Here is a 13,333-nt window from a genome sequence, read left to right on the forward strand (position 1 = left end):
AAATGAAACGGTTGAACCAAATGTCCAATAAGATCACTTCTAAGTGTAGAACTAGATGATCCTGGCCTGTCTAAAGATTCTTCCAGATTATTTTAATTAATGGAAATGATTAGTTGGGCTTGGAGATCTAACCTTATACTTTAAACTCATGTAATCCCTATCATAAACCTGAGATTACACAGCTGCTTATTACCACAAATGACCTTTTAATGGGTCATTTAGGGAAATATAATTTTTTCTTTCATTTCCGATACCAATCTATTCTGCCCTCTGTTGGAGATATAATGGTAGAGACTAAGTGAAGAAAAAAGATACTTGGTTGCATCTGATGCAAAAAGATATTAGTGGAATTTTTCTTTTCTTTAAATGGAATGGGCAGCAGAGAAATAAATACCCTTAGTCATAATGCCTTAAATAATAGGAAGATGACAATGAATCAGTGGGATACAAAAACTAAAGTCACTGATATAAAGACTTTAGTTTTGGATCATCATTACATCATCTTTTCTTAAATTATTATGTAATATTTGGACATATTTATGGGGTTCATGTGATATTTAGTTACAAGCATAATAACCAAGTCAGAGTTTTTAGGATAGTATCATTTATCATTTTTTATGTGTTGGGAACATTTCAAGTCCACTGTTTTAGTTATTTCAAAATATATAATAGACTGTTAACTATAGTCACCTTACTCTGCTATAAAATTCTAGAACTTACTTCTTCTGTGTGTTTGTAGCCATTAACCAACTTGTCTTCATCCTCCTTCTCCCAACCCCCATACCTGTCTCAGCCTCTAGTAGCTATCATTCTACTTCCTAACTCCATGAAATCAAATATTTTAACTTCCACATATGAGTAAGAACATGCAGTGTACCTGGTCTATTTCACTTAACCTAATGAACTCCAACTCTGTCCATGTTCCTGAAAATTACATGATTTTATTCTTTTTTTATGGCCAAGTAGCATTCCAGTGTGTGCATATACCATATTTTCTTTATCCATTTATCACTGATGGACACTTAGGTTGTTTGTTTCCATATCTTTGCTATTGTGAATAGTGCTGCAATAAACATGGGAGTACAGGTATTGCTTTCATGTAATGATTTATTTACATTGGATAAGTACCCAATAATAGTATTGTTGAATCACATGGTAGTTCTATCTTTCTTTTTTTGAGAAATCTCTATGCTGTTTTTAAGAGTAGCTGTACTATTTACACTCCCTCCAACACTGTAAGTGTTCCCCTTGCTCTGCATCCTTGCTAGCATTTGTTGTTTTTTGCCTTTGTGGCTCTGATTTGCATATTTCTGATGATTACTGATGTTGAGAATTGTTTTATATACCTGTTGGCATTTTGTGGGTTTTCTCTTGAGAAATAACTATTCATGTCCTTTGCCCACTTTTTAAAGAGATGATTTGTTTCTTTACTGTTGAGTTGTTTGAATTCCTTGTATATTGTGGATGTTAGTACCTTGTCTGATAAATACTTTGCAAATATTTTCTCCCATTCAACATGTTGTCTCTACATTCTGCGGGTCGTTTCCTTTGCTGTGCAGAAACTAATATGTCTTTGTAGATTAATATAGTGCTATTTGTCTATTTTTGGTTTCGTCGACTGTGTTTTTGAAATCTTAACCATAAAATCTTTGCTTAGACTAATGTCCTAACGTATTTCTTCAGTTTTCTTCTAGTAGTTTTACAGTTTCAGATCTTACATTTAAATTTTAAATCCATCTTTTGTTGATTTCTGTATATGGTGAGAGATAGGAGTCCAGTTTTATTCTTCTGCATGTGGAGTTTTAATTTTCTCAGCATCCTTTATTAAAAAGAATGTCCTTTCCCCAATGTATGTTCTTGACTCCTTTGTCAAAAATCAGTTATCTGTAAATATGTGGGTGAATTTCTGAATTCTCTGTTCTATTCCATCAGTTTAATTGTTTGTTTTTATACCAACACCATGCTGTTTTTGTTACTATTATATATTTTGAAGTCAGGTCATGTGAGTCCGCAGCTTTGCTGTTTTTGCTCAGTATTGGATTGGTTATTTGTGCTCTGTTTTTTCCATACAAATTTTAGGGTTATTTCTTCTATTTATGTATAAAATAATATTAATATCTTAATAAATATTGCATTGAATTCATATATTTGTTCATTATTGTTGTACAGAAACACTACTGATTTTTGCATGTTGGTTTTGTTTCCTGCAACTTTACTGAATTTATCAGTTATAATAGTTCTTTTGGTGGAGTCTCTAGGATTGCCTACACAGAAGATCATATTGTCTGCAAAGAGGAACAATTTGACTTCCTCTTTTCCAATTTGGATGTCTTTTATTTCTTTCTTTTGCCTAATTCCTCTGGTTAGGATTTCCAATACTATGTTGAATATGAGTGGTGAAAGTGGGCCTCCCTGTCTTTTTCCAGTGTTTTCTTTTAGGGAATGTATTTGAAGTGCAATTATCTACTCACTCTTTTGCTTCCTCTTCATAGAGGAGGCAAGTGTCAGATGCTTCTAGGCAGCCCTCTTGAAGCCTCTCCTTCCATCATTAAATTATCTTATCTTTAAAACCGAAATTCAAGAGATCCACTTTCAAGATGATAATGTGACAACCTCTAAGGATGTATGCCCAGTGAAATACGAAAAGCTGATGAAAACTATTGAAAAAAAAGGAAAAGAAGACAACCAATCACCTAAAGTCTCCGGCAATAGTTCTACAAGTATTTAGCAAAGGAAGAAACATTTATTCAATAAAATAAGATATGAATGTGTGGTATCTGAATCACAATCCATTTCCTCTCTCTTGCCGACTCCAGCTCAGTTTGACAGAATTTTCATTTAGAATGCATGAGGCCAATAGGTAAGGCTTCTTCTTCCCTCAGCTTTCAATAAAATCTGACCTTATTGCACCATGAGGGAAAGCGTCCAGCACTTCTCATTTCCTCCAACTTCAAGATGAAGTGAAAATCCTGGTGAGTATGGCTGGGAGTTCAGGGACTACCTGCTTCCATCCTGCCACTATTTATAGAATGGCAACTGTATCCCATATGGGGAAAGCTGCGAATACTTGAACTAAGACTGCTCTAATCTCAACTTGCTCATAGCAAAGAGGTTCCATGATGAAAGACGCAAACCGAGAACAGTAGAGGCTACTGTGGTATGCTGTGCCCAGAATAGTGGCTCAGAAAATTTGTCTATAGGAAGAAGCAGTGTTAAAAAAGAGAGCTCTGGTGCTCTCCCTAAATAAATGATTTTATTTGAAACAGAGTATGGGAAGTTTAAGGATAAGGGCATACCTATAAATAGTAGCTCCTCTTAATTGACAGCAACACTCTAAACCATAGGCCAGCTGGTTTAACAAAGAAAACCAGGAAAAGAGACACCTAAGATGAGCTCTGCTAGGGTTTTGAAAAAAATTCTCAAAGAAAGCCTTCAAAATAATCCTGCATAAGACATAATTTTTTTTTTTTTTGAGATGGAGTCTCGCTCTGTCGCACAAGCTGGAGTGCAGTGGTGTGATCTTGGCTCACTGCAACCTCTGTCTCCCGGGTTCAAGTGATTCTCCTCCCTCAGCCTCCTGAGTAGCTGGGACTACAGATGTGGGCCACCACACCCAACTAACTTTTGTATTTTTAGTAGAGACAGGTTTCACCATGTTGGTCAGGCAGGTTTCGAACACCTGACCTCAGATGATCCGCCCACCTCAGCCTCCCAAGTGCTGAGATTATAGGAGTGAGACATCATGCCCAGCCCAAGGCACCAAATTTAATCAGATCAGACTGCTGAGCAATTTGTGTTTCAGGACATAGTCAAAACCAGTAGAGCTGTTAATTAGGGAAGTGTTATGGGTAGGGTCTAATACCGAACGAGGCATACACCTTACCAGAGATACCATAGAAAGAATCAAAGAGACCCCTGCTGAAATAATTGCTATAACTGTGAACCTAGGGTGACACAAGGGAAAAGCAGCCATTTTCAAGCTGAGGAGAGAGGCAATAGCCTCGAAAGAAACCAAACTTGCCAACACTTTGGTTTTAGACTTCTAGCCTCCAGAAGTTTAAGAAAACAAATTTCTGTTTGTTCAGCTGTCTAGTTTGTGACATTTTACTATGGAAGAACTTACAAACTAATATAAGTAGTCACAAAATAGTTTTTATACTTACAAGGAAATAAAAAATTACATTTATTATTGTTATTATTATTTGAGACAGAGTCTCTCTCTGTTGCCGAGGTTGGAGTGCAGTGGTGCAATCTTGGCTGGCTGCAACCTCCTCCTCCTGGGTTCAAGCGATTCTTATACCTCAGCCTTCCCGAGTAGCTGGGGCTATAGTCATGCATCACCATGTCCAGCTAGTTTTTTTTCTTTTATTTTACTTTAAGATCTGGGGTACATATGCAGAACGTGCAGGTTTGTTACACCATGTGCCATAGTGGTTTGCTATCCAGCTAATTTTTTGTATTTTTAGTAGAGACAGGGTTTCACCATGTTGGCCAGGCTTGTCTTGAACTCCTGAACTCAAGAGATCCACCCACCTCTGCCGCCCAAAGTGCTGGGATTACAGGTCTGAGCCACTGTGCCCAGCCAAAAAATTACATTTAAAAAGAAACAACCAATGTATTAATAGACAGATATGAGCTACAAAGAGAAATACTGGAAACGAAGTAGTAGTCATTGAAATTAAAAAATCTACTGGATGAAATTTCTAGACTGGACACAATCATAAAGAGAATTAGTGAAATTGGATATTTGTTTTGAATAATTCACTCAGCTTATAACACAACAAGATGAAGAGAAGAAAAATGTAAATATGTAGGCAAGCTAATAAACAAATTTAGCCAAGGTGCTGGTTGCAAGATTGACACATATATATCAGTTGTGATTCTATATATATCTATCCATAGACAATGTTATCTTATATACAGAAACTTGTAAAACATCTATAAAATAAGAGTCTTCAACAACAAATTGTCATGGGACAATTGCATCTTCATAGGCAAAAGAATGAAGTTGGACCCCCACTGCACAGCATAGACAAAAATGAACTCAAAATGGATCATGACTTAATTATGGCAACTAAAACCATAAAACTCTTAGACAAAAGGATAGGGGTAAATTTTTATGGCATTGAAGTTGCCAATGGATTCTTAGATATTATACTAAAAGCACAAGCAACAACAAAAACAGCCTCAAAAATAGATGAATTGGACTTCACCATTATTTAAAACTTTTTTACATTAAAGAACACTATCAAGAAAGAAAAACGATAACCAAAACAGCACAGTACTGGTACAAAAACAGATACATACACCAATGGAACAGAATAAAGAGCCCAGAAATAATGCTGCACACCTACAACCATCTGATCTTCCACAAAGCTGACAAAAACAAGCAATGGGGAAAGGACTTCCTACTTAATAAATGGTGCTGAGACAACTGGCCAGCCATATGCAGAAGACTGAAACTGGACCATTTCCTCATACCATATACAAAAATCAACTCAGGATGGGTTAAAGACTTAAATGTAAAACATAAAAGTATAAAAACTTTGGAAGGTCACCTAAGAAATATCATTCTGGACCTAGCAAGGATTTCATGACAAGGATGCCAAAAGTACTTGCCACAAAACAAAAATAAAAAAATGAGTCCTAATTAAACTAAAGAGCTTCTGCATAGCAAGCAAAACAAAACAAAACAAAAACAATTATCAACAGAATAAAAATACAATCCACAGAATGAGAAAAAAATATTTGCAAACTATGCATCTGACTAATGTCTAACGATCCAAAATCTATAAGGAACTTGAGCAGATTTACAAGTGAAAAACAAACAACGACATTAAATAGTGGACAAAAAACATGAACACACACTTTTCAAAAGAAGACACATATGCAGCTAATAAGTATGTGAAAAAATGCTCAACATCACTAATCATTAAAGAAATGCAAATCAAAATCACAATGATATACTATCTCACACCAGTTAAAATGGCTATCATTAAAAAGAAAAAAAAAATAAGAGATGCTGCCAAGGTTGTGGAGAAAGGGAAGGCTTATACACTGTTTGTGGGAACGGAAATTGGTTCAGCTATTGTGGAAAGTAGTTTGGTGATTTCTCAAAGAACTTAAAACAGAATTACCATTTAACCAAGAAATTTTATTACTGGGTATATACTCAAAGGAATATAAATTCTTCTACCATAAATTCACTTGTGTGGTCCGGGGGTGGTGGGTGGGAGGATTGCCTGAGCTCAGGAGTTCGAGACCTGGTTGGGCAATACAGTGAAACCCCAACTATACTGAAACACACACACACACACACACACACACACACACACAAATTAGCCCAGCCTGGCAGTGTGTGCCTGTAGTCCTAGTTATTTGACAGGAAAATTGCTCAAAACCAGGAGGTGGTGGAGGTTGCAGTGAGCCGAGATCATGCCACTGCACTCCAGCCTGGGCAACAGAGCAAGACTCTGTCTCAAACAAATAAAAATTCACATACATGCACATGCTCATTACAGCACTATTCACAGTAGCAAACACATGGACTCAACATAAATTCTCATCAGTGGTAGACTGGACAAGAAAATGTGGTACATATACCCCATGGGATACTATGTAGAAAGAATGAGATCATTTCCTTTGCAGCAATGTGGATGGAGCTGGAGGCTATTATTCAAAGCAAACTAATGCAGGAGCACAAAACCAAATACCACATGTTTTCATTTATAAGTGGGTGCTCAACATTGAGTACATATGGACATAAAGAAGGGAACAACAGACATTGGGGCCTACTTGAGGGTTGAGGGTGAGAAGAGGATGAGGATCAAAAACTACTTAACAAGTACAATACTTGGTGATGAAGTAATCCGTACACCAAACCCCTGTGACATCCCATTTACCCATATAACAAACTGTACATGTACCCCTAAACCTAAAATGAAAGTTAAAAAAAGGGAAAAGACAACCTACGATACAGAAGAAAGTCTTTGTAATCGTATATCTGATATGTGTCTAAATTCCAGAATTCAGAAATCCTATATCTGATATGTATTTAGATTCCAGAATACTACAACTGTATAACAAACAGACAAACAATCCAATTAAAAACAGGCAGGGTTGAATAGATATTTCTACAAAGAAGATACATAAATGTCCAATAAGCACATGAAGATGCTCAACATCGTTAGTTATTAGGAAAATGCAAATCAAAACCAAAATGTGAACCATTTACACCTCCACGAATGCCAGCATTCATTGCAGCACTTTCACAATAGCCCAAAGGCACAAGCAACCCAAATGTCCATCGACAGATGAATGGGTAAATCAAATGTGGTGTATGTGTGGAATGAAATGTAATTAGCCATAAAGAGCAATGAAATTCTAATACAGCCTACAACATAGATAAACTTTGATAACATTTTGCTAAGCGAAATCAGCCAGACACAAAAGGACAAATATTGTATGATTCCATGTATGAAATATCTAAAATGGTCAAATTCAAAGAAAGAGAAAGTAGATAAGAAGTGACTAGGAGCTGGGGATAGGTTTAATGGGGAGTTATTTCTTAATGGGTGGAGTTTCTGCTTGGGGTGATAAATATGTTTTGAAAGTAGATAGAAGTAATGATTGCACAACATTGTGAATATAATAACGCCACTAAGTTGTGAATCTAAAAATTGCTAAAATGGCAAATTTTATTTTATGTATATCTTACCATAGTAAAAAGATAGTTTATAAATGTGGAACTAAAGTTAAGGACAGCAGTAATGTGGAAGGAAGAGGAGATAGTACACTGAAGAGTGAGAATATTTTGCTCCTTATTCAAGGAGGATAGAGATATTGAATAAATTTTGGCATTGCCAGAAAGTATTTGTGTAGGAATGTCTGTTCAAATTGTACAGTTAATTACTAAAAGAACAGAAATATATTTTCTAGTTTCAAGATGAGCAGAAGAGAAAGAAGAACAGAAGACAACATTAAAAAAGTGTCTGGAGATTACCAAAGACTGATGACAGGGAAAGGGGACTGCAAGTTGGCTGTGACTTAGGAAGTGAAGGGTCTTGTGAGAATCACTTCTGATCTTCTGTACCCTGCTGTGTAGAACAGAGGACTGGACACCTGAAAACTATTTTGCCTAGAAATTTTTTCCCAGCTGCTAGCTTCTGTTAGGCTCTCACAATGGGAGGCACTGGCAAGTGATTGGAAGGTGGAAGGAAGGAAAAAGCTAAAATCCTGCTGCATTCATCCATTTTTATGCGGCTGATAAAGACATATCGGAGACTGGGTAATTTACAAAGAAAAAGAGGTTTAATGGACTCAGTTCTACATGGCTGGAGAGACCTCACAATCATAGTGGAAGAGCAAGTGACATCTTACATGGTGACAGGCAAGAAGGAATGAGAGTCAAGGGGAAGGGGAAACCGCTTATAAAATCATCAGATCTCGCGAAACTTATTCACTACCGAGAGAACAGTATGGGGGAAACTGCCCCACGATTCAATTATCTTCCACTGGGTTCCTCCCTCCCACAACACGTGGAAATTATGGGAACTGCAATTCAATATGTGCTTTGGGTGGGGACACAGCCAAACCATATCACTCACACTCTTTTAAAGTTTTTGGTGGTGGGGTGTGGGAGTGCTAATACAGTGACTCCTTCGGCAGCAGTCACAAAAAGTGATGTGGAGCACTGGGTTCCTGCAGCATGTTTCCAGCAGCAGCAGCACAGGTTTTGTGGGTCATAGCAAAGTAGCAGTAGCAGCAGTTCTCGCAGCACAGTGTCCTGCCTCTGTCTGTCCCAGCTCTCCCAGATCTCCATCTTCTGTGACATCTGCGGGTAGCTTTGGGCCCCAAGGTTCCCACACTGTCAGGAAAATGGGCCAGAGATTTCTGCAAGGCAGTTTCGGCAGTGGTTCCAAACAGCAGTAGCAGCAACGGGGCTCCACCAGCTCCAGGTGGGCAGGGACCGTGGCTGTAGGTGACACTATATCCTTTCTGCTCCTCTAGCCTTGGATGGTGGTGGCTTCCTGCAGATACCAATCAAGGAAGTTTATTTTTCTCTTCTGGCTATTCCAGGCCTTCTGACCCTTTTGCAACTATTCCCTATATTAAATTTCCTCTAATTGAAATGCCAATTGAAGTTTCTATTACCTTAACTCAACAATGATACATGATGGAAGGACAGTACTTCAGAAACCAAACTGGTTTTCCCTTTATCTTTATTTCCACACTCACTCATATTTTATTATTAAAATCTGGGCTTTCAGTGGCAAACGACAAACACTTAGAAACAGTTTTCTAATTTCCAGATTTTTCCCTTTAAACATCAAGAACAAAATTATAGAGAATTGAACATGACGTTTTTACTATAAACTATAAAATAGGAAGGATAGCTTAGGGAAAATTTCCTGCCAAACAGGGATTACATAATTTAATATAATTTAGTATTATTTATTTTTGATATATGTATATATAGAATACATTCTCTCATTGATTTCATATATGATATAAAATGCAAAAATATTGCATGATAAAATATATCTTAAATCAAAATAAGAATATAAATCCCGTCTAAAAAAAAAAGAATATAAATCAAGAAAGAAACAATAAATTTGTATTTCATAGTTTGATATATTATACTAAGTCTTCCTGGGAATTAATTCATGGTTTATAAATAATAACATAACTTAAATCAAGATAAGAATCACAAGATAAGTTAACACATTTATCTTTCTTTTGACAAGTCTTTCTTGGCACATACAAAGAAAAAATTATAATTATACTTTAGAAAATCTCTTCTAATATTGTTCACTGGATTCCAGGTTAAACATTGTTATATTTTCATAACTTGTCACAATGAACCCATTAATAGGTGTTACATTTCCTGATTATGTTTGAACTATGATAGTATATTTCTCAGATGAGTTGCAATGAATCAGGATGTGATTCATTAAGCATGCTTATGAGTTGTTCACATAATTACAAAGAGAAACCATCCAAGTGGAAATGAAAACACACTTTTAGGCATAGGAGAAAAGTTTAACTTACATGAATATTAGCTCCAGTGAAAGATGGGATACACCAAGAGAGAAATATACTTGGTGGACACAGCATTATGAAAGAGGATGTGCCTCCCTAGTTTTGTGTATTTCTGTGCACTCTCATAGCTAAGTTCTCCACATCCAGAAATAATAGATGATGGTATCAGAGAGGTCTTTAATCTAGGATTTCCAAGTATGACTAAAAGATTTGTTGAGAATGGTTGAGACCCCAAACAGAATTGGAACTCTATATTTTACCACACATTAAATTAGCCACTAATAAACATATTTATACATACATAGACGTTTTGAAATGGAATTTCTACTTTTTGCTTCTTTATATGTGACTCCTCTCGCTCTGGATCAGTGCAGATTGCTTTAAGTGATGCAGCATAGCATAGTGTAGGCTCTGGCTTCATTGCTTGGTTTCATCACTAGCTGTGTGGTCCTGTGTGAGTTACTTAATCTCCCTGTACCTCAGTATCCTCATTTGTTCAATGTTGTGAGTGTAAAATGAGTAACACATACAAGTACTCAGCAAGATGTCTACAGCAGTTGCAGACTCCTTCCAAACGGCACATTACCACATTAAGATTGTTACAGCTGAAATGCAAAGAGAACAAAAGAGTCAAAGTCAACCCCTCACCTTTTAGGCTCTTCAAGTCCATTTCTTAGATTTTATTATTAAAATCTGGGCTTTCAGTCGCAAAGGACAAACACTTGGAAACAGTTTTCCAATTTCCAGATTTTTCCCTTTAAACATCAGGAACAAAAGCATAGAGAATTGAACATGATGTTTTTACTATAAACTATAAAATAGGAAGGATAGCTTAGGGAAAATTTCCTGCCAAACAGGGATTAGATAAAAGCTTTCCTCAGCTAGCAGAAAGCATTGGAACAGGCTTCAGTGAGAAGCTCACTCCCACATCTTTGGTAATTTCAGGAAGAAAAGGCATGTGCTCTCTTCCCTTCTGGGAGGCAAAGCTTCATAATGCTTTCCAAATGGGATGCCCAAAGGGTTCTATCCAAAGGTTTTGGATTTTGCAGGCAGAAAGAGGGCTTGACATAGTGTCTTCTACTACATCTCAGAGTTCTGAAAAACCTGGTGTAAAGAAAATCAAGAAATTACTTCACGCCTTAATGGATCACGTGGATTTGCAAAGAAGGTTGGTAAATCATAGGAGACCTAGGACTGAGATGAGCAAATACAATGTGTAGACATCGAGGCTATGCTAGGGACTTTGGGTACCAGGAAGGATGCTTGTAGGTGTGCAAAAGCAAGATAGGACCACTTTACATCAAATGTGGGTACAGAAAGAACCAAGATGGCCACAAAATACTCATTGGAAGAGTAATACAGTCCATTGGAACCTGAGGAGAGCCCTTGTAAAATACATTCCTGCGAGACCTCTGTTGTGATACTCTGCTAGCAATTTTTTACTCTCAAAAGCTTTCTCATGGAAGAGTGAGGCAAGAGGCAAGCATATGACAAACGTGTATAGGTATTGTTGCTAAAGAGTTTGAAAAATGACTTGTCTGAGTTTTATATCTCTATTAACAGAATAATTACCTGAAAGAGATCTTTTTCAAACAGATGTGACTGAGTTACCTGGAGAAGCCTGCATTACATTTTTAAAAGAAGGCTCAGAGAATAAGTTGAATGCAGTAGGGAGAAATATGGTAATTGTATATCTGCACACATGAATCAGAATGGATAATTTCAAACCTTCTATAAATAAAAGTTTTACAAACACTTCGCAACACCTACTTCCAAGCCTTCTACTCTAAGACTAGCATATGTGAAGGACAGAAAAAGAAAGGGATCCTCTCCTGGGGAGCTTCTCCTCTTTCGCAGGCATTGTCTCTGCTCTGCAGTTTCTCTTCTTGTTTCCAGTTTTCTCCCACAAGCTGTGTAAGGATGAGACATACATTTACTTCAAAAATATTCTAAATTCCTCGTTACCACATTTGCAACTCAATGCTGCCTTCCTGCCTGCATGATGTTTCTATTTGTGCTGTTAATCTCAGTTCTGTTCTCTTATCCTTGCCTTTTAGCTATCCCGATGATTTCTGTGATTCTCCTAGGTTCCGCAGCTCTCTTTATCACGTAGGCATCTTTAATTTAACATTTTCCTCCTCTGCTTCTGTATTTGTCCTGCTGCACAATCAGCATTCCGGATGATGCATCAGTAGGAGGGTCGTTGTAAATCACCTTTGGCAGGCTGAGTCACTTTGTGCTTAGAGTTGAGCTGAAGAGTGATTCCTCATTCCAGAGCAAGGCAGCATTTCCTTTTTAACGATAAATGTTCCCTTGCCAGCAAGCTAGAAGATGGTATCTTTTAAACATTTCCCGTCTATAATAATATTGCATAGGCAGCAAGAATTCTGTAAGTTCCCAACTAAAGACACATATAGAAATAATTATTTGTTTTCAATGATGACACTTTTATGAAGATTGAAAATGACATTTTCTCATGTTGTTTGTACTTTAGGCAGACTATTATCCTATAATCAAACATCTATTACTTGTTATTGTATTCTATTTTTAACAGGTTTGAGTGAATTTGAAATGTATGGACCATAGGTCACTGAAAAGGTTAATTTTCCTTCTCGAGGAAAGATAATCACCAAAGAACCAAATTTGAGTTTCACATGCCAATTTTGATTACCTTTCTATAAGTAGTTAGAATGTTATTTTTTAAGCTTCAGAGCAATTAATGACTAGAACCGCAGGAAGTATTTAATTGAGTATTGATTTAAAGCCAAGCTGTTGTTTGGCTGAAGCGTTGCATTGTAATTAATGGACATTAACCAGACTTTAATTTTTCTACACCATATTTGATTTTCAAGCTTTGTAATAGCAACCTTCAAACAATCTATAGAGCAAGACTTGGACTATTCCTATTAATTTTTTAAAGTTTTGACTGAATTTTTAACATACCCTAAAGACTTTTGGCTTTTAATAGTAATTTCAAAGTTTGCTGCATTGTGAAAACTGTACACTTAAGATTGAATTCTCCCATTGACATATTGTCAATTAGTCAATAAATTCATTCATAGCAGCTTAATACAGGGTAATATTATCAGTGGCAGGGTTTACTGAGGAAGACTGTGCCTTATTTCCCTGCGGTTCTGTAGAAGAATAGATTCTCATTTGTTTGGAATGGCACAGCTAAATGCATACTTGAAGGGCAGAAGATGGGGCAAAATTCCTTTCAAAGACTCATCCATAATAACATTCAATAACTGATTCGTCTCTGTAGAATGAAAGAAATATGTGAGTTTGTAAT

This window comes from Aotus nancymaae, unplaced genomic scaffold (assembly GCF_030222135.1).
Source record: "Aotus nancymaae isolate 86718 unplaced genomic scaffold, 86718_ANA_hifiasm-v0.15.2.pri h1tg000033l, whole genome shotgun sequence".
Lineage (NCBI taxonomy): Eukaryota > Metazoa > Chordata > Mammalia > Primates > Aotidae > Aotus > Aotus nancymaae.